The 25,926-nt window shown below is 44.1% G+C and overlaps 1 protein-coding gene across 1 annotated transcript in view; it reads left to right on the top strand.

The window, feature by feature from the left end:
- Nucleotides 1–25,926, top strand: part of GALR1 (galanin receptor 1) — a 652,342-nt gene that overhangs the window by 398,288 nt on the left and 228,128 nt on the right. The gene's annotated exons all lie outside the window — the stretch shown is intronic.

The raw sequence follows: 25,926 nt of genomic DNA, 5'->3' as shown, positions 1-25,926 counted from the left end.
TTGACACATTTAGAGCAGGAATGAAGGTTTTGCATAGACTTATGTCTTTTTATATCAATTAAGGAATGTGTTCCTCAGACCTTGTGGGGGAATTACAATCCCTGGAACAGATCCCAATTAGAGGACAAGAACTCTTTCACATTCCATATCTACAAACTACTACAATATTTAAGGCCCCAACTGTTTATCCCATCACAGGTCTTATTTACTACTTTGTTCTTGTGTTTTCATGTGCATAAATATGTGACTCCTCAGATTTTCTGTTATACTGAGCCTGATGATGAGACCTGAGCAGTCTCGAAAATCTGCTATTTGTTACCATCTTTTCCATTAGCCATTAAAAGGTATAAACCACTGATGACTCTCAAGTTTTCATATTTTTCTCTCTACTGGATAACATGGTGCAAGTATATACACTGCTCAAAAAAATAAAGGGAACGCTTAAACAACACAATGAAACTTCAAGTCCATCAAACTTCTGTGAAATCAACCTGTCCAGTGATGAAGCAACACAGATTGTAAATCATTTTCTCCTGCTGTTGTGCAAATGGAACAGACAACATATAGAAATGATGGGCAATTAGCAAGCTTGCCCCTTTAAAGGTGCAGTTCTGCAGAGGGTGACCATAGACCATTTTTCTGTTCCCTGCAAAATAACCTCCAACAGGCCACTAACATCCATGTGTCTGCTCAATCTGTCAGAAACAGACTCAATGAGGGTGGTGTGAGGGTCCGAAGTCCACAAATGGGTGTTGTGTTTACAGCCCAACACATTAAAGGGCAATTGGCATTTGCAAGAGAACGCCAAGATTGTTAGATTTGACATTGGTGTCCAGTGCTGTTCAAGGATGAGAGCAGGTTCACACTGAGGACATGTGACAGAGTTTGTAGACACCGTGGAGAATGTTCTGCTGCCTGCAATATCTTCCACCATGATGAGTTTGGCAGTGGGTCAGTAATGGTGTGAAGATGTTTTTTTGGATGGCTGCACAGCCCTCTGTGTGCTAGCCAGAAGTATCCTTACTGCCATTAGGTACCGGGATGAGATTCTCAGACCCATTGTGAGACAACATGCAAGTGCAGTTTGCCCTGGATTCCTTCTGATGCATGACACTGCTAGGTCTCATGTGGCTGAAGTGTGTGCCTGCGTGATGAAGGCATTCATGCTATGGACTGGTCTGCCCATTCCCCAGACCTGAATCCAAACAAGCACTTCTGGGACATCATGTCTCTTTCCATCCACCAACGCGACATTGCACCACAGAATGTTTAGGAGTTCACTGTTGCTTTAATCCAGGTCTAGGAAGAGATCCCTCAGGAGAACATCACCAAGAGCATGCCCAGGCATTGTAGGGAGGTGATACAAGCACATGGAGGCCACACACACTACAGAGCATCATTTCCTTGTCTTGAGGCATTTCCACTGAAGTTGGATCAGCTTGTAATTTGATTTTCCACTTTGATTATGTAGTATCATTCCAAATCCAGACCTCCATGGGATATTCATTTTTATTTACATTGATCATTGTTCTGTTTTACTGTTCTCAACGCTTTACACTATGTAATGAATAAAGATTTGCATCTGAAATATTTATTTTAGTGATATCTAGGATGTGGTATTTTAGTGTTCCCTTTATTTTTTTGAGCAGGGTATTTTGACTGTATCTGTCATGAAGTAGACATACAATATGTTATGTACATGTTAGTCACTCACTGGATGCCTGCCCATATTCTGCAGTCACACAATAAAAATGTGCCATATAGACACCAGTCATGGGCTAGACATATGTTACATATGACAGAGGTTATGCATTAGACACGTGAAATATAGATGTCAGTCACACACAGCATTTGTGCTGCATAAATGCTAGTCATGCACTATATACAACACATACATGCCAGTCACGCACTAGACACATGCCAAATATGCGCTAATCAAGCACTATACAAATAACCTCTTCAGTGAGGAACTCTTACATCACTAATTAGATGTAGGAATTCTAAAAGTCATTTTCAAGCTTTTAAAAAACTTGACACTTCATTTGCAGACATGTGTCTTGTGGTATTTGCCCCACATCACTGTAATGCAGGTGATTGGATTTTGGCTAGGAGAAAGGAAGGTTAATATTGACTTTTAGGATCACTATTTTCTACAGGTGGTGCTAGTGTTCAAGTCCTTAAATATGCAAGAGGCTATTTGCATATTTAATTTTCCAGAAGAGAATTGTATGGCCTATGAGTATCCTCACACCATCTTGGAACTTTTGACAAATACAAATTTCCCCCCTCATACCACTTGTCAGAGACCTCTCTCTTATGGGGCAAAACATGCCTAAATATGTGCCTGGTTAAGAAACAAAACTGGAAACTCCATTTGCAAAGTCATATGGCAAGGTTTGTTAAAGGATTGATATTGACTTATAGGAATTCTACATACAATATAGGTAACTCTTAAGTTCTCTTTGAAGAGGCTATTGGCATATTTAAATTCCCAGATGGAAATTACATGGCCTATTAGGCTTTTTACACTCGCTTGGCACTCTCCAAAATGAGAAATGTCACTCATAGCCTCATACACTAGACACATGACACATAAACATCAGTCACATAAGAAGCACCAGATATATGCAACACTCACAACTACTCCAAAAAGTGCATATTTCAATCACTCAAATGCTGAACATATTAACACTATGCACATCACTCATTAGAAGGATCACTTACACTACCAGATAATAATGTTCCCTGCGTCTTACCTCATTGAGGACCTTTCAATAGGTGGAAAGTGGGCAGTTTTTGCGCTTATTTTGTTCCAGCTTATCCCAAGAGTAACCTTTTTGTTTTATTTTCTATCTTTTTTTAACTGCCATACTGTTTCAGATATACATTCATTTTTATTTAGTTGTAATTTTGAAAGTCTTTACCAAGGATATTGTGTTCAAAGGGTAATAATTCAGGGCATCCCAAGATGTTTCCCAGCAAATTGTGTGATATATGGGACTAAATATCAAGTCCTATCGCTCTTGAACTGTATATCAGATTTAAGAAAAAAAGAAAAAAAATAATACTCAGGGGAATGGGAGAAATAAAATTAAAGCACAAAATGGCCACTTTGATCTAATGAAAGGTGCTTTTTAAGCCTTAAGTCTTCTTCTGTAGGTAAGACAAAGCACTACCAGGATACAACCTGTGACAACACAGCAGTTTATCTTCATTAACCAGATGTCTATTTTCAGCAAGCCAGGAGGAATAGACTGTTATCTAAATGTTGACTTTTGAGTCTATGCGTTTCTTTCTAAATGGTCAAGAAAACAGACTATTGTTCCTATAAGCCTGTGATAATGACCTGTAAGTTGACATTTGATGTAACATATTCTGCTGTTATCCTGGAAGACTAGTAATACATTGCACAATGATGTTTGCTGATATGTTGATTACACATTTTCCAAGCCAGCCAGTTTGTTGACTTGTAAAACAAAGGAGGAAAAACTATGCAAATAGATTAATCAAATAATGTGAGTTGATCTTGTGATCATTCTAACCCCTTTACCTGTGCATGCTGGCTTAAAGGACAATTGTTAGCTCTAAAAAGAGATTATATGCCTCTGAAACATCTGACAGATATTCATCTAAAACATCCAAACTTCCAAAGAACCAGAGAGTCTACAGGATGTCAGCTTAGTGGACCATGGCCCCAGCATGAAGAACACAGAACTGTTTCATTGATCATCACTGAATCCTCAGAGACGTCTTGAAGAATCCAGGTTAGGACAATCAGGTCACCTGACCGCATACCTCACTTCTCTTGGTTAGCTTCCTAAGCTTATCATTACCTCTTCTCTGTGGGTCCTGCCAAACCGGGGTGCCACTGGTGCGGTTAGTCAGCCATGGAAGCAGTTCTAATCCCAGCGAGTCAGTGGAAGAGTGAAACGCTGGAATTTTGAACCATCTTGGGTATTTGCTGGGACTATTCTATATGATATTGCCTGTTAATGGTTTAATAAATCATTGCCACACAGTTTTACCCTCACCCTGTTTTTTATGAGTAGTGTTCTGCCTATGGGAAGAGAGAGAGTGTTCAGTGGTGTGAGTCCTAGTCCTTGCAGTCTTTCTAAAGACAGCCGAGCCAGTGGATGAGAGCACCCACTAACTGTGTCTCCAAACACCCCACCCAGTTCCTGCAGGAACCACACTTGTTGTGCCGATAAGCCTCACCTGCTCATTCCATGGCTGAAGTTAATATCTTACATAAATCCTATAATTTTTTGCTCAGCTATACTGCCCAGTATCTGAATGCCTACCACTGCTGTACAGCTGGAGTGAGAACGACTCCCCCTTTGAGCCCCTTGCACTGAATCACCTGCTTAGATAAGTCCATGCTACTACCGTGGCATGTGTCTACGCTTCAAATGTAGTGGGAACCTACTAAAGTGTTTAGTTACTGTAAGTTAGGTATTGAACTGAGTGACTGAAAGTAAAGCCTTAATGTTTTATTAACATGTTTTGCTGAAATTCACTTTATGACTTTAATTGTTAAAATACAACATTGGTTGCTCAATTTTAGGACTGCCCAATAACTGTGGGTCATAGTTAAGTTTTCATTATGCAGGAAAAATTGGATCTTCTAACAACTTTATTTTTTAAATTTATGTATGAATAGAAAGGGTCATCCACAGTTTGGCTTTTTGTTTATTGCTTAATAGTTCTTTCTCTTGGTTTGAAAATGCCCAAATCTTAAGACATAATTTTGGATAAGCTAATTGTTATTTCTTGGTAAAATAAATGTTTTCCGATTTCATGATTATAATGTAGAATACCTTGCAACAAGTAAAAATTCATGAAACTTCCTTATGAACAAAAGGTACACCCATATGCTTTACACCAATTAGTCTCGAACATGCGGTTCTACTGCTGTTGCAAAACTATAAGTCAAACCATGACTTGCATTAAACCTAGGTAACATTTCTTACTCTAATTTTATTTGTACAGACAATCACATTCCATACACTTAGCAGACGTTATTATCACTACACCCATTTGGGCAATTAGTGATGAGCGAGCATGCTCAGATAAGGTGTTATCCGACCACGCTTGTTTCCTAATCGAGTGTTTTTGGCATGATCGAAAAAAAATCTAGAGTCCTCACGGCCTCACATCTCGCGGACTGTTTCTTAGGCAATGTCTGCATGTGTTGCATCTGTTGAACAACCGGGAGACATGCAGCTGTGGTGGCTCAAGCTTTTTTTCAAGCACACCTAAGTACTCGGTTAGCATGCTCAGATAACACCTTATGCATGTTAATTGGTGCTATTTGTTTACTTCGATATTAATGCTAATTATACTTGTGGAACAGATTGGCATCACAGTCAAGATAATGTTTATTTTATTTTACATCATTAATGTTGTTTAATAATGACTAGTGATGGGCGAGCACTAAAATGCTTGGCTGCTCGTTGCTCAGGTCGAACAAATTGGAATATTCGGGTACTCGGACAGAACAACAAGCCCAATGTAAGTCTATGGGAGACCCGAGCGTTTTTACCGCGATCCCCCCAGGGGTCCTTTTAAGGTCTAAAAACGTTTGAAAATTGATGGAAACACTGCTCAAATGACATGGAAACATCTCGGGGATTGCCCCTGGAAGCATTCCTGACTGCTAGTTTACTGCTTTAAACAATGTTGTCAGAATTTTATGCCATTTTTACCTGTGCACCAAAAAACCTACAAAAACGAAACCAAAATGGATTTTAATGGGAAATATGTTAAGGTACATCCTTTCCAGGTTAATGACTTGTATATAAGACAACATAATTAACCCCAGACCAAAATGTTTCTCCACCACTTGGGCAATGTTCAGACGCAGCGCTTTTCAAGCAGTTTTCAACTTAACATTGCTTTTAACCAAAACAAATGCATTCACTGGGAAATGTCATTGTAACATTTACCAACCCTAGCTGGCCATGTGGTGTGTGACACATAAGCAGACATATCTTGTTTCATTTATGAAGGATCGACTCTTAAAGTCACAGAGCCTATTTTTACAGGGGCATCAGGTGGCATTAATCTGCTTAAAGGGCCATTATTAATCAGTGGGTCTCCGAAACTGTTATAGGCTATGCAGTGAGTGGATGGGCTGCCAAGAATTATGACGCACCCCAATACCCCTTTCACGAGATGTCCAGGAGGGCTTCCATAAAAAATGTTGCATTGAATGCAAGGCCTTCCCTGCTACCAAATCATATGCACCCCAATAAGCCTTTGAACCCACATACTGGATGGGCCCAGGAAAATCCACTTCGCATTATTCATTTTGTACTCCCATTCTGTTTTCTTATGCATTGACTGCAAGGCCTGCCCTACTACCAATTCATATGCATCCCAATAACCCCAATCCCCTCTTGGAAGAAACATGGAGGAGGGCCTCTTAAACAAAAAATGTCCCCTTAAAAAGGAGCTGTTCTCCTAGACTTGTTATGCCCATACCCTAAGTGTGTTGGCTGGCAAACATTTTCCCCTGTGGGGTATCCCTCAACCTTTTCCATAACAAGTTTTTAATGCCCAGCAAAAATACCCACCCTTGATAGGATTTTGACAATGGCTGTAGCAGCACGGAACACATTAACGCTGGTGATCTAGTGGCGGCATCTGATGAGATGTGGAGGAAGCATATACCCAGATATACCAGGATAAAAACTATCATAACAGATACCCTACAATATACCTACAATGATTCCTGCCTAACCACCTAAGGGTGGGCGAACACCATAATGACATAAAAAATAAGAGCGATACGCCAGAGGTCCGCCACATTAATTAAATCCATGCTGGTCGATTATCTGATATCACATTTACCATGGTGGAGCTGGTGAAGCCTAAAATTAGAGTGGGGGATCTGGATAGATTGATTTTAAAACGTGAGGCTAAATGGATATTCAGATTACAATCTCTCTGTCCAAATGGTTTGAATGAAGCCTTATCATATGCATGTTTTATTTAACTCAGTATATACTTTTTTCTGCATCCTGTTTTTCACAATTTTGATGGTTTGATATTATGATGAAAGCATACTATTGGGTACATGTCTCTATTAAGAGGTCTATACTATCATGGCTTTTGTTGCCATGTTATTATCATTATTTTTCTTTTTTTGAACATTTATATTTATGCTGCAGATTGATTTCATCCTGATTATTAATGATAATCTCATAGCACAGTATTGCTAATATGAGCAATCTATTAGCGCTTTCTTTATATATTGAGCGTCCCATGTTATATTGTCTACCAGGAAGAGAATTAGATGACGTCTGCGCTCCACAACTTGGAATGCAGACTACTTCTGGTATGACGGGGAGGAAGTGACAGGTGCAATTCACAGTCTGGAAGGCAGGGCACTGAGTGGGAGATTTGTTTAACCCCAAGGTTCAGTTCACCGTAAATGAGGCAGCGTTCTGCATGCAGAGGGTGAGATTGTTTGCCTATATGGCAGCATACTTATGACCCAGTATGCGTCCGCTAATGATTGGGCAGGCGGGGCCCATTTTGGGCGTTTTTCTATCAGGGGTGGTTATTTAAGTCCACTCAGTTTAGTGCTGGGGTATGTCATCATCTACTATGTCATCCAGCATCCATACCTCCTGATTAACCTTGTCATCAATGGGGAAATGCGTTGGGTGCACTTGATTCATGCTAAGTTTATTACTCTATGTGATATCAATATGACATTTTTGCATTGCCTGAATGGGACTGTGTTGTTAATATATCTATGAAACCTGTCTGCATATTTGTTTGGTCATTAGTGGGCACAGTTTGCTTGGTTCATCATTTTGATTGATGCCCTACCTGCATTTCTATAATTGCTTTGTTGGAATGACCAATGTATGGGATTTTTTATATTAACATGTCTTATTACAACACTGAATTGATTACTATATAGGCAAATGCTTTGTTTTGGGGATCTTTAACTCATTTGATATATAGTTAAATAGGCATTTTTTGAGTCATTGTAACATTTTGAATCAGGTTGTGTGTTGTTTCTTTTCCTATCAGATACCTTGTTAGTTTAAAGACTCTCTTCATTTCTTCCTTACTACTGTATGCATTGCTTTCCCACCTTTATTGGTAGGGTGCAATAGGGAAGTGAGGGAGAGGCTATGTTGAATGGGGGTGCCAAAATCAAAATTCTAGGTTTCCAACCACCACAGTTAGGCAGGAATCATTATTGATATATTGTAGGGTATCTGTTAGGATAGTTTTATCCTGGTATATCTGGGTATATACTAGAATATATGTGCACATACTAGATTATAATTTGCAAAAATTATATTTCTTGTGAGAGCAGACGTGGAGGAAGGCCTGATTAAAAACTATGCCCAATTTAAAGGAGCTGGTCTCCTAGACTTGTAATGCAAATACACTAAGTATGTTGGCTGGCAAACATTTTCCCCTGTGGGGTAGATATCAACATAGTGTGGTCTTTTTTTGGTGCGGCATCATAAACACCTTGCAAAACTTTAATGTGGTTTGATACACAGTTGCTGCTGGTAAGGTGCAGGTTTTTAGTAAAAATATGTTGGACGAATCGTTGAATGAAGTGATCTGGAAAAGGGCCATGCTGATGACAAGAATGGCAAAGTACATGACTAATAACAGCAGTGGCTGTGGGAGGTATGAGATCCAGGATACAGCTAACAATGATTTGTCGTTTATCCACCATCAGTTACCAGAATCGGTCCCATGCCCGTCATAAGATCGGTGTACCAGATGCACGTGTGAGACTCGCCCAAAGAAATGCCCATCCAAAATATGTTGCCAAACATGCACGTGTTTGTATAATGGGCAAAGTGCAACATGTTTGTTAGATTCAGAATTATAGAAAGCAGATCAGTGTAGGAGGAAAACAAAATAAACTGATGGATGCTCATGAAAAACTAAGTTTAAAAAGGAGTGCACCTTGCGTAACTATAAACACACCCTTGCAGCAAGAGTCTTCATCTCCACCCATACATATTACCAATAATATACAAATGTCACAGTCTAAAATTAATTGTCCGGGTGTAACCAACACTTAACAGGAATGCCACAAAACGTAAATAACCACGACCCTTCGAAAAACCTGATTTCCTCTTTACAAAATATGGACGATGATGGTATTGATGACGACTTAGAAAATTTCCAAATCCACACGAAGGAGATGAAGATCACAGCTGCAAAAAATGTTCCAAAAATGCAGTTAATGTCTGGAAAATCATTTTCTCTGTGTGAGATGCTTGACAGATGATGTATTCTGATTTTTCCATGTCCACTTTTTGAAAATGAGCAGAAAAAAATGATTAGGTGGAAAGACGTGTGATTTTGGTCAATAAAGAGGTGATGACAGGTACAGAAAGGTAGATCTGTGTGTTATCGGCGTAGTGATGATATTGCAAACTGTGACATTACATCAGCTGGCCCAAGCTGAAGGTGTAGATGGAGAAGAGTAGGGGTCCTAGAACAGAGCATTGGGGAACAATGAAAGATAGGTGTGGTAGAGGGAGACAATGAATGTCCCCCCTACCTGTCATCTTGTTTTTTAAAGTCTCTGCCGATAACCCCAAAAAGGACATTTGCACCACCAGCCATGGTCGCATCAGCAGGGGTAGTAAAACTACCAGCCTTACCACCACCAGCATGATCAGGCACATGGCAGCAAAGAAACAGACTTTGTTGGTTGAACACCAGGTCCATGAACAGTGTCTGCGGGTGATAACACTGCTTCTTCTGCTGTTGTGCATGTTAGTTAATCCCCTGTCCACAGTGCATGCGAACATGCCTCCTGCCCTGCACCTGTCGTTGACCACAGTCAAATTGCACCATCATCAAGCGTGGTCAGTTGTCCATACTCTAGTCATTGGACCGTAAGCGGAAAGATGCAGCCAACGCCCCACAGGCTACAGTACTAAATTCACAAATTTCTCATCTGCTTGCATTTCTTTTGTTGCATTTTAGGCTCATGGGAAATGGACACTTTCCGAAACCTGATGGCGGTGACCATAACAAGGTACTCAGTCCCCACCCGGCACTATTTCTCCCAGTCTGCCATCACAACATTAGACAAGCAAGCATGTGTCCCACAACATTACCATGGCCATCAGCAATGCTGGTACAGGGAAAGTGCACCTAACCATGGACACGTGGACTAGTGCTTGTGGGCAGGGATGGTATATCTTGCTGATGGCACACTGGGCTTGCGTGCAAAAAGTCATGACCCAGTCGGATATTCGGAAACTATATCACAAATATATGGAGGAGACAGGTTGGGGAAGGCTTTGTATGTCATATTTAGAGTTTTGAACTGTAGTCTACGGGCAATGGGAAGGCAGTGAAGGGCATGGCAGAGAGGAGAGGCTGGGGACCAATGGAGGGACAGTTGGATTACTCTGGAAGCAGAGTTTTGGATAGATTTGATTGGTGCAACAGTGATAGAGGGGAGGCTACAGAGTATAAGGTTGCAATACCCGAGGCGGGAAATCATGAGGGTGTTCACAAACATTTTTTAAGTTTCTTGTAATGTACGGATCCAAGAAATGTTTTTGCGTTGTAATGGACAGGAGGAGGCAAGAGCTTGGATATGTAGCATAAAAGAGAGGGCAGAGTTGAATATCACCCCGAGGCCACGAACATGAGGGAATATTTTTCTCGGTGTGCCATCCTGGCATTACACAGGCTCCACAATGCTGTTACTTGGAAAGTCCACCTACCCACAAACATGTGGACAAGTGCTTGTGGTCAGGGACTGTACATCTCACTGAGGGTACACAGGGTTAACATAGTGGAAGCTGGGACCCACTCCCACCTTGCTATGGTGCCCGTCCTCCCAAACAGCGAGTATTGTGTTCCCTATGTCAATCTGGGTTGCCCCCACAGTGTACAGCTCCTGCACCTCCTCCTTCTCCTTTGCCTCCTCTTCATCCTCCAGCTACAAAAGGTAGCACATCAGTCACAAGCTGGAAGCACTGCAGCACTGCCTAATCAAAGCCTGAACAGGATTTGCTGAAGCTAATATGCTTCTGTGACAAACCCCATAATGCTATTCAGTTGTGAAAAGCTCTGAAAGAGCAGGCAGATCAGTGGCTGAGACCGCTGAACCCACAGCCAGGCATGGTTGTGTGTGACTATGGCTGGAACCTGGTGACTGCTCTGTGGTGAGGCAAGCTCACACACTTGCCATGCCTGGCTCATGCACTAAACCAAATTGTTCAACGTTTTGTGAAAAGCGACACGGAGCTGGCAGATCTGCTTGGAAAAGTACAACACTGGAAATACCCATTTTAGAAAGTCAGCTACAGCTTCATCCGCCCTTGAGGTGATTCAGCAGCGCTTGCAGCTTCTGGCTCACCGACTGGTGTGTGATGCCCCCAGGCCAGTTCACTATCTAAACACGACTCCTCTTACTGTGTAATGGGGCCTGTCCATTCCCCTATTCATTCCATCTGAAAACAGGGGACGCAGCCTTGACCGTTCCAGACACGTCACTGCACAGGTACCAGCAGCCCGCTCATCCTGACTCCGTACATATCTGGCAAATCAGTTCTTTAATGCAAGCAGCATATAAGGCATGTACTTCCAATTTTATAGAGAAAATTGGATAGTACTTCCTGAACAGTTTCAATTTGAAAGACTTTGTGGCTCATATCATTCCACAAGATGACACTAGTCTCATACTTAAAATCTTCGGTGGAAAATAATTTCCTCACTGAGAGGTTGTGTATGTTCAGAATCATATAACATCATTTGTATGATTAATTATTCATACCTATTTGCTTCACAATATATTCATCTTTTTCTTCAAGGCTTTTGAATATAAGGTGGTAAGAGTTAAAGCAACTTGTTGAAGTGTGTTTTACCTCAAATGTGAAACTACTTGTCAATTGTCATCTTTACCATTTCTCCAGTCAGTGTGCGGCTAACCACCTCATTGATGTTATTGACTTTCTTTGGCAAGAAAACAACAGGTCTACCAATACCACGCAATTTTCCTATTAATTCATCATGCTGCTGAAGTAGAGGTTAGCTTGTGCACAGCTGAACAGAGTTGTCAGGAAAAAAAACCTTCAATAACATGTTTGATGGATTGTCTTGTGGAAAACCCACTTGGGTGGTGGAGAGGTGGAAGCTCGTTTGGTGGTGTAGAAGTCACATCTCCGACCACCATGCTCTCCAATTGACATCTCTTGAAATGTAGCCGAAATGTCAAAATCTATAGTTTCAGTTATAGAAAATGCATGGGCTCCTTTTAAATGTCATCGTCCAAACAATTCAGTATTAGTAGGTGAGAGCTTGTCAGAATCCTGCCCAGGAACACCCAGGCTTCAGTAGTTGTGAGTCCTATCCCTGTGATCTTCCACGTTATCTTGCTCAGGCTCTTCCAGGCATGATTTCATCAAGAAGATTTAGCCTTCGTAATACAGAGACAGAGTACAATACAGAGCACAACACCGCCTAAGCGTTCACCCTCTGCTACTCAGGTTTTCTATTTGTGCAGTGACTGCCTCTAGGCTGAAGATGATGATGGTGGTAGTAGTTGGAGCATTTAACACAGTCATGAAGCTGCCATAACAACTTGAAACAGAATTTCTTTTACAGACATATCCCACTGTACAATATGTTATTTATTTTTTTGTGTGGATGCAATAGAATGCAGCTTATAACGAGAGTGACAGATTGGAAAAAAATGGGAATTTAGCCCTAAAATGCCACAATTTTTGGCACACGGATGTATGAGGCACGTTAGAGATATACCCCATTGTAAAATGTGCCCTGTTTTTTTTAAAAAAATGCAACATTATGCTGTATATAACTGGAGTAACAGACAGGAAAACACTGGAATACCGGCCTAAAATTCACAAATTGTAATCACTTGGATGTATGAGGTGTGTCAAGATATACCCCAATGTAAAATGTGGGCTGTTTTTTAACATAATGCAACATAGTGCTGTAGATAAGTACAGTTTCACCCAGCACAAAAAAAAACAAACGGCCTAAAGTGGCCAAACTTTGAGCACACACAGATATGAGCTGCCACAGAGATACTACATCGAAAAATGTGTGGCCTGTATTTTTTTTATTTTTTTGCTAAATACTGCTGTATGTATGTAACTACAGTGACACCCAGGACAAAAAAAAACCCGCCATAAACTGGCCAAACTTTGCGCACGCACAGATATGAGCCAGCAGGGAGATACTACTACTACAAATATGCTTTTTTTCTTTTTTGGGGGCTAAATAGTGCTGTATATAAGTACAGTTTCACCCAGGACAATAAAAGAAAACCGGCCTAAACTGGCCAAACTTTGAGCACATACAGTTGTGGCCAAAAGTATTGACACCCCTGCAATTCTGTCAGATAAACTCAGTTTCTTCCTGAAAATGATTGCAAACACAAATTCTTTGGTATTATTATGTTCATTTAATTTGTCTTAAATGAAAAAACACTAAAGATAATGAAGCAAAAAGCAAAACATTGACCATTTCACACAAAACTCCAAAAATGGGCCAGACAAAAGTATTGGCACCCTCAGCCTAATACTTGGTTGCACAACCTTTAGCCAAAATAACTGCGACCAACTGCTTCCGGTAACCATCAATGAGTTTCTTACAATGCTCTGCTGGAATTTTAGACCATTCTTCTTTGGCAAACTGCTCCAGGTCCCTGATATTTGAAGGGTGCCTTCTCCAAACTGCCATTTTTAGATATCTCCACAGGTGTTCTATGGGATTCAGGTCTGGACTCATTGCTGGCCACCTTAGAAGTCTCCAGTGCTTTCTCTCAAACCATTTTCTAGTGCTTTTTGAAGTGTGTTTTGGGTCATTGTCCTGTTGGAAGACCCTTGACCTCTGAGGGAGACCCAGCTTTCTCACACTGGGCCCTACATTATGCTGCAAAATTTGTTGGTAGTCTTCAGGCTTCATAATGCCATGCACACGGTGAAGCAGTCTAGTGCCAGAGGCAGCAAAGCAACCTCAAAACATCAGGGAACCTCCGCCATGTTTGACTGTAGGGACCGTGCTTTTTTTTTTGAATGCCTCTTTTTTTCTCCTGTAAACTCTATGTTGATGCCTTTGCCCAAAAAGCTCTACTTTTGTCTCATCTGACCTGAGAACATTCTTCCAAAACATTTTAGGCTTTTTCAGGTAAGTTTTGGCAAACTCCAGCCTGGCTTTCTTATGTCTCGGAGTAAGAAGTGGGGTCTTCCTGGGTCTCCTACCATACAGTCCCTTTTCATTCAGATGCCGACAGATAGTACGGGTTGACACTGTTGTACTCTCGGACTGCAGGGCAGCTTGAACTTGTTTGGATGTTAGTCGAGGTTCTTTATCCAACATCTGCACAATCTTGCGTTGAAATCTGTCAATTTTTCTTTTCCGTCCACATCTAGGGAGGTTAGCCACAGTGCCATGGGCTTTAAACTTCTTGATGATACTGCGCACGGTAGACACAGGAGCATTCAGGTCTTTGGAGATGGACTTGTAGCCTTGAGATTGCTCATGCTTCCTCACAATTTGGTTTCTCAAGTCCTCAGACAGTTCTTTGGTCTTCTTTCTTTTCTCCATGCTCAATGTGGTACACACAAGGACACAGGACAGAGGTTGAGTCAACTTTAATCCATGTCAACTGGCTGCAAGTGTGATTTAGTTATTGCCAACACCTGTTAGGTGCCACAGGTAAATTACAGGTGCTGTTAATTACACAAATTAGAGAAGCATCACATGATTTTTCGAACAGTGCCAATACTTTTGTCCACCCTCTTTTTTATGTTTGGTGTGGAATTATATCCAATTTGGCTTTAGGACAATTCTTTTTGTGTTTTTTCATGTAAGACAAATTAAATGAAGATAATAATACCAAAGAATTTGTGTTTGCAATCATTTTCAGGAAGAAACTGAGTATTATCTGACAGAATTGCAGGGGTGTCAATACTTTTGGCCACAACTGTACAGATATGAGCTGACGTGCAGATACCGCACCAAATATGTGGCCTGTTTTTTTTTTATTGTTTTGCTAAATACTGCTGTATGAAAGTACAGTGACACCCAGGACAAAAAAAGAAAATCGACATAAAGTGGCCAAACTTTGAGCACGCACAGATATCAGCTGGCACGGAGATACTACTACGACAAGTGTGGTTGTTGTTTTTTTTTGGTAAATACTGCTGTATGAAAGTACAGTGAAACCCAAGACAAAAAAAAAGAAAACCACCTTAATCTGGCCAAACTTTGAGCATGCACAGATATGAGCTGGCATGGAGATACCACACCAAAAAATGTGTGGTCTGTATTCCAATTACCCCTGGGGCTAGCTATATACAGCCAATATATCCTACAGGTAGCAGCAGCAGCACCAGAATACAGGAAGGGAATAGACCCTTTTGATGTATGCAATGATCTATATATACACAAACAGCACCTGCAGGCCTTGCACTGATGTGTACAGTATAGAGCGACGTACACTACCCTGCCTACCTAACACTGGAACCTATGCACTCTGGAATTAGTCCTTAGAAGGACTGTTGGTTTAGCTGGATTTGAGTAGTTTAGGATGGTAGACCCCACACTAACTAAGAAATCCACAATTCTGACACTATATCAGCAGCAGCTCTCCCTACACTATCTCAATCCAGAGCTGAATGCGCCAAGCAGTGAGGCGTCCACTCTCTTATACCCCTGATGATGCTGTGTGGCCAGCCAATCACTGCACAACCACAACAAAGATGGCTGTGGTGTTTCATTGCCTGGCAGACAATCCCTGCATCTTGATTGGGTCTGTAAAGTCCGCCAAAAAAGCTGGGTGGAGACCCAAGTTCCTGCTGACTAATCCCGGAAATGCTCGGTGCTTGCCGAGTACACAGAGTACCGTGATACTCAGGCGAGTAACGAGTATTGGCGAGCACGCAGTGGCGTAGCGTGGGGGGGCGGGGGGGCGGTCTGCCCAAGGCGGTACATGTATGGGGGCGGCACGGCAGCAGCAGCAAATTCCTCTCCTCTGTAGGAGAAGCGTGGAGGCATAGTCAGGGTCGAAGCTATAATGAGTCAAATTGAGTCACCTGCTGAAGCGGCAGGCAGCAGGTGGCGGCATTATGCACTCCTCTACCTGCAGCACCTACAATTTAGCCTCTGAGTCTGTACACTGGTGCTGCGGTCCTGCAAGAGGCTGTAATTGATGGTTTCAGGAGGGATGTAGTAAGTCAGGGCCCCCTGATCATGTAACCCCTGATTCCTCCCCTCCTGTGACCTCATCATAGGTCCTGTGCGCACAGAGCAGCCATATATTTGGAGTGCGGCTCTGCAGGTGGAGGTAGGTGCCGGAGGCTCCATTATTCTCTATGTGGAGTGTGGGTGGAGGAAGGTGCTGGAGGCCCCATTATTCTCTATGTGGAGTGTGGCTCTGCGGGTGGTGGTCGGTGCTGGAGGCTCCATTATTCTCTATGTGGAGTGCGGCTCTGCGGGTGGAGGTCAGTGCTGGAGGCTCCATTATTCTCTATGTGGAGTGCGGCTCTGCGGGTGGAGGTCGGTGCTGGAGGCTCCCTTATTCTCTATGTGGAGTGTGGCTCTGCGGGTGGAATTCGGTGCTGGAGGCCCCATTATTCTCTATGTGGAGTGCGGCTCTGTGGGTGGAGGTCGGTGCTGGAGGCTCCAATATTCTCTATGTGGAGTGCGGCTCTGCAGGTGGAGGTCGGTGCTGGAGGCTCCATTATTCTCTATGTGGAGTGCGGCTCTGCGGGTGTAGGTCGGTGATGGAGGCTCCAATACTCTCTATGTGGAGTGCGGCTCTGCGGGTGGAGGTCGGTGCTGGAGGCTCCATTATTCTCTATGTGGAGTGCGGGTGGAGGTAGGTGCTGGAGGCTCCATTATTCTCTATGTGGAGTGCGGCTCTGTGGGTGGAGGTCGGTGCTGGAGGCTCCATTATTCTCTATGTGGAGCGCGGGTGGAGGTAGATGCTGGAGGCTCCATTGTTCTCTATGTGGAGTGCGGCTCTGCAGGTGGAGGTCGGTGCTGGAGGCTCCAATATTCTCTATGTGGAGTGCGGCTCTGCAGGTGGAGGTCGGTGCTGGAGGCTCCATTATTCTCTATGTGGAGTGCGGCTCTGCGGGTGTAGGTCGGTGATGGAGGCTCCAATACTCTCTATGTGGAGTGCGGCTCTGAGGGTGGAGGTCGGTGGTGGAGGCTCCATTATTCTCTATGTGCAGTGCGGGTGGAGGTAGGTGCTGGAGGCTCCATTATTCTCTATGTGGAGTGCGGCTCTGTGGGTGGAGGTCGGTGCTGGAGGCTCTATTATTCTCTATGTGGAGTGCGGGTGGAGGTAGGTGCTGGAGGCTCCATTATTCTCTATGTGGAGTGCGGCTCTGTGGGTGGAGGTCGGTGCTGGAGGCTCCATTATTCTCTATGTGGAGTGCGGCTCTGCGGGTGGAGGTCGGTGCTGGAGGCTCCATTATTCTCTATGTGGAGCGCGGGTGGAGGTAGATGCTGGAGGCTCCATTGTTCTCTATGTGGAGTGCGGCTCTGCAGGTGGAGGTCGGTGCTGGAGGCTCCATTATTCTCTATGTGGAGTGCGGCTCTGCGGGTGTAGGTCGGTGATGGAGGCTCCAATACTCTCTATGTGGAGTGTGGCTCTGCGGGTGGAGGTCGGCGCTGGAGGCTCCATTATTCTCTATGTGGAGTGCGGGTGGAGGTAGGTGCTGGAGGCCCCATTATTCTCTATGTGGAGTGTGGCTCTGCGGGTGGAGGTCGGTGCTGGAGGCTCCATTATTCTCTATGTGGAGTGCGGCTCTGCGGGTGGAGGTCGGTGCTGGAGGCTCCATTATTCTCTATGTGGAGTGTGGCTCTGCGCGTGGAGGTCAGTGCTGGAGGCTCCATTATTCTCTATGTGGAGTGCGGCTCTGTGGATGGAGGTCGGTGCTGGAGGCTCCATTATTCTCTATGTGGAGCGCAGGTGGAGGTAGATGCTGGAGGCTCCATTGTTCTCTATGTGGAGTGTGGCTCTGCGGGTGAGGTCGGTGCTGGAGGCTCCATTATTCTCTATGTGGAGTGTGGCTCTGCGCGTGGAGGTCAGTGCTGGAGGCTCCATTATTCTCTATGTGGAGTGCGGCTCTGCGGGTGAAGGTCGGTGCCAGAGGCTCCATTATTCTCTATGTGGAGTGCGGCTCTGCGGTCGTAGGTCGGTGATGGAGGCTCCAATACTCTCTATGTGGAGTGTGGCTCTGCGGGTGGAGGTCGGAGCTGGAGGCTCCATTATTCTCTATGTGGAGTGCGGGTGGAGGAAGGTGCTGGAGGCCCCATTATTCTCTATGTGGAGTGTGGCTCTGCGGGTGGAGGTCGGTGCTGGAGGCTCCATTATTCTCTATGTGGAGTGTGGCTCTGCGCGTGGAGGTCAGTGCTGGAGGCTCCATTATTCTCTATGTGGAGTGCGGCTCTGTGGGTGGAGGTCGGTGCTGGAGGCTCCATTATTCTCTATGTGGAGCGCAGGTGGAGGTAGATGCTGGAGGCTCCATTGTTCTCTATGTGGAGTGTGGCTCTGCGGGTGAGGTCGGTGCTGGAGGCCCCATTATTTTCTATGTGGAGTGTGACTCTGCGGGTGAGGTCGGTGCTGGAGGCCCCATTATTCTCTATGTGGAGTGCGGCACTGCCCAGAGATCTCTGCCCACCTGGTGTCACTGTAGATGTATATGCGCCCAGAGATATCTGCCCACCTGGTGTCACTGTAGATGTGTATGTGCCCAGAGATCACAGCCCATGTGGTGTCACTGTGTGCAGCAGATGTATATTGTGTTCACTGACTGACTGATGGTTTCAATTGGCACTACATTTATCTGACATCTTGACTCCTTTGCACTATTATTATGTGGCTGCGTTCCACGCTAGAGTGTGTCATTTCATATGTCTTTAGTGCTGGTATAATCCTATAGCTGTTTGAATAGGGGATAACAACCTTCTTATCCCATTACTCTAGACAGGTCATACACAACGCCAGGTGGATAACGGAAACTGGGCTAACGACTAAGGCTACTTTCACACATCAGGTTTTCGGCGTCAGGCGCGATCCGGCGTCGTGCCGGAACGCCGGATCCGGCAAATGTTTCGTAAAACCGGATGTGACGGATCCGGTTTTCTGCCGGATCCGTCTTTTTCTTGACAGACAAAACCGGATCCGTCTCATCCGGTTCATCCGTTTTTCTATCCGTTTTTCGACGGATTACGCCGGATCCGGTTTTTAAAATTGACCCTTGTGGCCTTCGGAACGGGATTGGCTACTGGAAAACTATATATAGCATGTTCCTACAGCCCTTCTTTGACAGGTTGTAGAGGAGAAAGTGCAGGTTGGAGAGAAGAGCAAGTTACTGGCGAAGATGGATGTTGTCATTGGAAATATTTTGAAGAATTTGGCGGATTTTATAGCGGAGGCGAATCGTTTGAGGGTGATTGTTCTGGAGAAGGAGAGAGCGAGACAGCAGCGCATCAGGCATCGTAGACGACGTTTGTGGATCCACCCCATCACAGCCAAGAGAATGACGCGTGGGGTCTATTCTACACTCTGCATGGACCTTCGACGAAACCCGGATAAATTTTTTGGATATGTTAGGATGAAAATGGAGAATTTTGATTACTTGGTGGAGCGCATTGCACACCTCATAAGAAAAGCGGACACCTATTGCCGCTTCTCTGTTTCACCCGCAGAGCGTCTGATGGTGACTTTAAGGTAAGCCACATTTATTGGATATGCTCGCATCAGAGCACACTTTCACTGCAATCTTGTTGGTGGTAGTTTGTATCTCCAAGTGTTATAGGTCAGTTTTGGTATGTAATGCTGTGATTTAAAACTAATTTATTGTTTTTTAATTCCCCACAGATTTCTTGCAACTGGAGAATCCCTTTCGTCACTGCATTTCCAGTACAGACTCGGGATTTCCACCATATCTGGAATTGTGAAGTACACATGCCGTGCACTGTGGGACTCCTTAGCTGAAGAGTTTTTACCAGAGCCCACAACAGAGAGGTGGATTGAAATTGCTGACAAGTTTCAACAGATATGTCAGTTTCCAAACTGCTTGGGCGCTGTGGACGGGAAACATATCCGCATTGTAAAGCCAGCTGGATCGGGATCGGAATATTTCAATTACAAGAAATATTTTTCAATTGTCCTCATGGCCATCGCTGACGCGGAATACAAATTTATTGCGGTTGATATTGGGGCCTATGGCCGCTCCAATGACTCTCAAGTTTTCAAACTGTCTGCCATGGGGCGTAAACTGTATGGAAACACCTTCCAGTTCCCACCACCTAGACCGCTGCCGCAAACATCTGGTCCACCTATGCCATTTGTCTGTGTAGGGGATGAAGCCTTCCAGCTGTCAGAACACCTTTTGAAACCGTACTCTAGCAGAGGATTGACAAGACCAAAACGCATTTTTAATTACCGCCTCACAAGAGCAAGAAGAATGATTGAATGTACCTTTGGTATTCTGACAGCCAAATGGCGGGTCCTATTGACTACGATCAACCTCAAGACAGAAACTGTGGACGAGGTGATCAAAGCGTGCGTGGTACTCCACAATTTTGTTATCTGCAAGGAACCCATTTCCATTGAGGACACCTCTGAAGAAACCACCTTGCAAGATTACCATGACATTACCACTAGAAGTTCTGTGACGGTTTCAGTAATGAGGGACAATTTTGCAATACTTTATGTCACCTCAAGGCAGAGTACACTGGCAGGATGACAGAGTGTGAAAGATTTGTGCCCAACCAAACTTGTGTACCTTCTGGACCAACAGTATATACCTTTGCCAACCAAAGTTGGCTATCTTGTCATGGTCTTACTATTTTTAGCTTTAGGCCACAGGTGTGTACCTGGTTGTGTTTTATGCAAAGTATTTCACCTTTTAACAAAAGTTGTGTACATTGTTAGGAAATCACCAACAATAAACACAACTTTTTAGGTGAAATACTTTGCTTCAAACACAACCAGGAACACAACTGTGGCAAAAAGCTAAAATTTACCCACAGTTATATACCTAGTTTTGAATACCATTTCACCTTTTAAATACCCTGTATTTAACCTTTTTCGCCGCAGAAAGAAATGACAGACAACCAGTGTAAAATAATTTAACTTTTATTGAAAAATGTTTTTTTTAGTAAACTTTTTTAAAATTTTAATAAACTTGTTTAATAAAGCTTTGAAACCATAAAACTGGTCATTTTTATTTAAATACACACATTATAAATCTGTGTAGTGTGTGGTGGAAATACTGCTGGAGGGGCTGCGGGACACTTCGACACTGGGAGTGTGGAGAGAGGACTGGGATCGTGGTGGGGAAGGAACAGTTAGAGGTGAAGGTGTGGAAAAAACTACAGAATGGGTGGACATGTGGGAAGCAGAAGAGGTGGTGGGTGGTGGAGTGGAGGGTTGGGCAGGGACTGTAGGAGCAGATGATGTTGATGGCAAGTTGTATGGGGAAGGAGTTTGTTACGGGGCAGGTTGCTGGAAGTGGGGAGATGTCTGGTACGGGGCAGGTTGCTGGAAGTGGGGAGATGTCTGGTACTGGGGAGGTTGCTGCTACTGGGGAGTTTGCAGGTACTGGGGAGGTTGCTGGTACTGGGGAGGTTGCTGGTACTGGGGAGGTTGCTGGTACTGGGGAGGTTGCTGGTACTGGGGAGGTTGCTGGTGCTGGGGAGGTTGCTGGTGCTGGGGAGGTTGCTGGTGCTGGGGAGGTGGATGGTGCTGGGGAGGTGGATGGTATGTAATAGGAGGGGGAGGATGGAAAGTGGCTGGAGGGGGTGTAGATGTAATAGGAGGGGGAGGATGGAAAGTGGCTGGAGGGGGTGTAGATGTAATAGGAGGGGGAGGATGGAAAGTGGCTGGAGGGGGTGCAGGTGGAGGAACAACTGTGGTGGGAGGAGGAGGTTGGGAGGTAACTTGCTGGAGAGCAGCGTGGCATGAATGCATTACATGCATCTGCTGGGCAGGAGAGAGCGTTTCCATGCGCTCCACAACAGACCTGAAAAAGGTGTGGTTTGGCGAAGATCTTGCTTCTGAATGCATGGTTTGCAGAAGTGTCTTCACCTCCAGAATGCTGGAGTTGATCTGCTGATAGCCTGCGGAGATTTGCTCTGACAAGACTTTTAGACAGTTCTGGAAAGATGCATTCAGATGCAAGAACTCTGGCGCATAAGTCTTTTCCTGACCCCTCTGCCGCTGCCGCCCAGTACCCGCAGGTGTACTAGAGGTGGCAGGGGCAGAAGGGTGGGGTAAAGGGAAAGCGATCTCCTCACCAGCAGCTTCATGTAATGTAGGCGGCCACGATGCTCCTGTGCTGGTGGATGGGACAGATGGGTCGAATGTGTGGGAAGGCTGGGAAGGTGCAGATGTACCGGGGCGGTCGAAGTGTCCCTCGGTGCCGGTCTCCTCAGGGATCGCCTCAGAAGGGTCCAATCGTGCAGGCTCCCGAGTGCTGCTCACCGTGCTGTGGAATAAAGAGAAAAAAAAACAATTAAAATACTGACATGGTATGGCCCTGGCTGAAAAAAAAAAGTTACATCTAACATTTTTTTTCACATGTGGTGTGTAATATTTACCTTCTAGTGACCATTGTTTCCCGGAGGATCGACAGGGCTTCTGCGTACTTGTACTTGCTCCTGCGTCCTCCAGATCCACTCGGGGCCCGCATCTCTTTATTGAACTCCTTCTTGAAACGATCCCTCACAGACCGCCACCGATTCACAATTCTGTTCCCTGAAACGAGAAAGGACAAAGTGGTTAGTATAAAACATCAGTGTTTCCCAAACTCCAGTCCTCATGGTCCCCAGGGGTCATGTTTTCAGGATTTCCATAGTAAATAGAAATCCTGAACACATGATCCGTGGGGACCACGAGGACTGGAGTTCGGGAAACACTGGTTTACATCAAGCAACCGGTACTGTATATACTAACGCTCTTTAATCTGGGCCCGAACATCGAGGTCCTCCCAGCGGCCCACAAGGAGCGAACAGATTTCCTCCCAGAGTCGTCGGGTAACGATAAGGTCAGCGTGGCGGCGGTCAGCCATATTCCAGAGCGGCTCCCTTTCTCTGACGAGATCGATGAGGTGGTCCACATCGAGTCCTCCATCCTCACCATCAGAGTCGGGAGCACGCTGTGAAGGCTGTTAAAGAAAAAGACAAAAATAACATAATTAGCCTCCACAAAAGAAATGAAATAAAAAGTGCAAAAAAACAAAGCAAAAATATTTATACTTACACGCTGGTGACCGCCGCGTTGCTGTCGCCGACGACCCTGGGAGGCACTGCAAGGACCTCTTGGCCGAGCACCAGATTGGGAAGACTAGAGAAGAAAACAAAAAATGTTATGTCTTTGGATGTAGGCATTTGTTTGCTGTGTGTGGTCTGCAGAACATTGTTTTCTATGTGTTGTGTGTAGTGTGATGTTGTGTTTCTGCGTTTGATGCAAAAAACTTACCAATTGTGAGCCCACTCCAAGTGTCTGTCCACCCCTTCCTTCTTCTTCTGGGAGCTCCTCTTCATCTTGTGAATCCTGTTTTGAAATAAAAGGCAATGAATAGACATATATTACAGAGATGATGGATTTTGGAAATAAAAACTTACCGTCAAACGCTGACGATGCGAGGGAGGGCTCCCAGAAGATGATGTGCTGTCTTCCTGGTGGCCACACTCCATGCCTGTGGGTGGTGTTCCACCTGCTGCCATTGCTGCTGCTGCTGCTGCTGCATCTATTGGGTGGCTGTTGAATAAAGAGAAACAAAGGGCCAATGAATATCTTGATATTCAATAGCCCTAGTTTGGAGGAATGGGGGATTTGATAATTACCGTCTCTCATCTGCTGCTGGCCTCCCCTCCTCAGCATGTTCCATTTGCTGCTCCATTTGGGGTGGTGGTGGTGCTGATGGTGCTGCAGTGGTCTCCTGCCTTCTCCTGCTGCGCTTGGTTGCTTTCTTGGGTGGCATGTTGGGTGTGGCTGTGGGTCCCACTGTCTTGCTTTTATATATGTCTTGTGGGCAGAGCTACTGTGCATGCTCAGACCAAAAAAAACGGATCCGGCGCATTGCGGCGCTCATAGGCTTTCATTGTGTGAAAAAGCCGGACGCGCCGGATACGGCGTGTCCGGCTTTTTCGCCGAAGACAAAAAACGTTACAGTCTCCGTTTTTTCCAGACGCTGGATCGCGACACATTGCCGGATCCGGCGAAAACCGGATGAAACGCATGGCCATCCGGCACGATCCGGCACAAATGCAAGTCAATGGGGGGGAAACCGGATCCGGCATTGCATTTCGCCGGATCCGGTTTCTGTCAAAAGCGCCGGATCGCGCCTGACGGCGAAAACCTGATGTGTGAAAGAGGCCTAATTCAGTGCACTGTTTGGTGTGAGGACCTACAGATACCATTAGATATTACTTACATGTGCTATAATCTGCCATATATGCCTACCTACCTGAACACTTTATTTACCTGTGATTATTACCTGTGCACTTTAAGGCTTGGTCTGTTGTGTAATATAGTTGGTATTTGCCCAGCTAATAGAATATCGCTGCTCAAATATATGGAATGACTATTGATTTGGGCTTGTTACTACACGTCAATCTATAACCTCGCCCTGTCAGACTGTACTGCCATTAATTTGTTGAGCATCACTCACATTGGATAAATTTTCTATGATACCGGTTTGTTTGAGTGTAGTGTGGGCTCTTCGGATGCTTCCGGATAATCAATGACCAAAGGGGCGGCACATTTTTCGACCGCCCTGGGCGCCACAAACAGTAGCTACGCCACTGCGAGCACGTTAGCTCATCACTAATGATGACCTTGTATGATTTACATATGTTTAGTCTATTTGTGCTTTAGAATTTAGAAGCAGAAAAAATATATATTTTACCATTTACGCAGAGCCGAAAGCTACCATATAGTGCTTATAAAAGATGCATTGTTGCTCAAAGCTGAATTTTCAACACGCTTTGGCTTCAAGTTGCAAAAAGAGCAGCAAGCACATATTAATTTACCAGCTGATTTCAATCCAAAGCTGAAAGACATATGACTGCATTACAATCCAGTGTCCTGTTTAGCAGATTTATAATAAGGCAATTATTTAGCCACAGATATTGAATAAGTAGAGAAAATTTGAAATATTTGACTGTGTGTCATGACAACGAGCCGAAAGGGATTAAATTAATGTGACCCTGAGCAAAATTTCTGATGCATCATTCAATGGAGCATAATTAATTTATAATACAGATAAACAATTCTGAGGACAACATTAGCCCAGATTAATATTTCTTCTATTTGCAAAAAAAAGTCAATGCTGTTTGTAAAGTCATTTTTGTACCCAAAGTGCTACATTACATAGCCTAGCCAAAATATGTATTTTTATATCATAGTAGACTTCTGTGAATAGCGTAGTCAGAACTAATACATATTTCAAGAAACATTAGCAGCTTATAAAACCACTAGATCCACTGGAAAATCTTTAATTCTATTTTGACACTGATGGTGTTGATGATACAAATTTTGTCCCATAATTGCAATTGAGTTTTTATCTCTGACAATATCGCAGGCCAACACAACAAATCTTTACAGACAACCAGTTGAGCCTTTATTTGCCATTGATCATGATGTGTGACTAAACTGCCTTTTACATTATTAGAGTGGTTATCTGTATGACAGTGTAAACGGAGTACTATTGACTGTGGTATCGATATGCTTTATGCTGTAATTCACAACATGCCTATGCTTTTTGTGGGTAATTTTAAGCCCTGTAGAGTGCATATTGCTTCCATTACATTCAGAAACCCTTTGTAGCTGTCATGGTAAACCAATGATATGTGAAAAATAATGTACTACTGGAAGTCATATATGATTCTAATGCATATAAACGCTACCTTTGTTTC

Source organism: Dendrobates tinctorius, unplaced genomic scaffold (genome assembly GCF_039654945.1).
Source record: "Dendrobates tinctorius isolate UK_male_01 unplaced genomic scaffold, ASM3965494v1 ptg000004l, whole genome shotgun sequence".
Classification (NCBI taxonomy): domain Eukaryota; kingdom Metazoa; phylum Chordata; class Amphibia; order Anura; family Dendrobatidae; genus Dendrobates; species Dendrobates tinctorius.
This window is presented reverse-complemented; position numbering and strand designations above follow the sequence as displayed.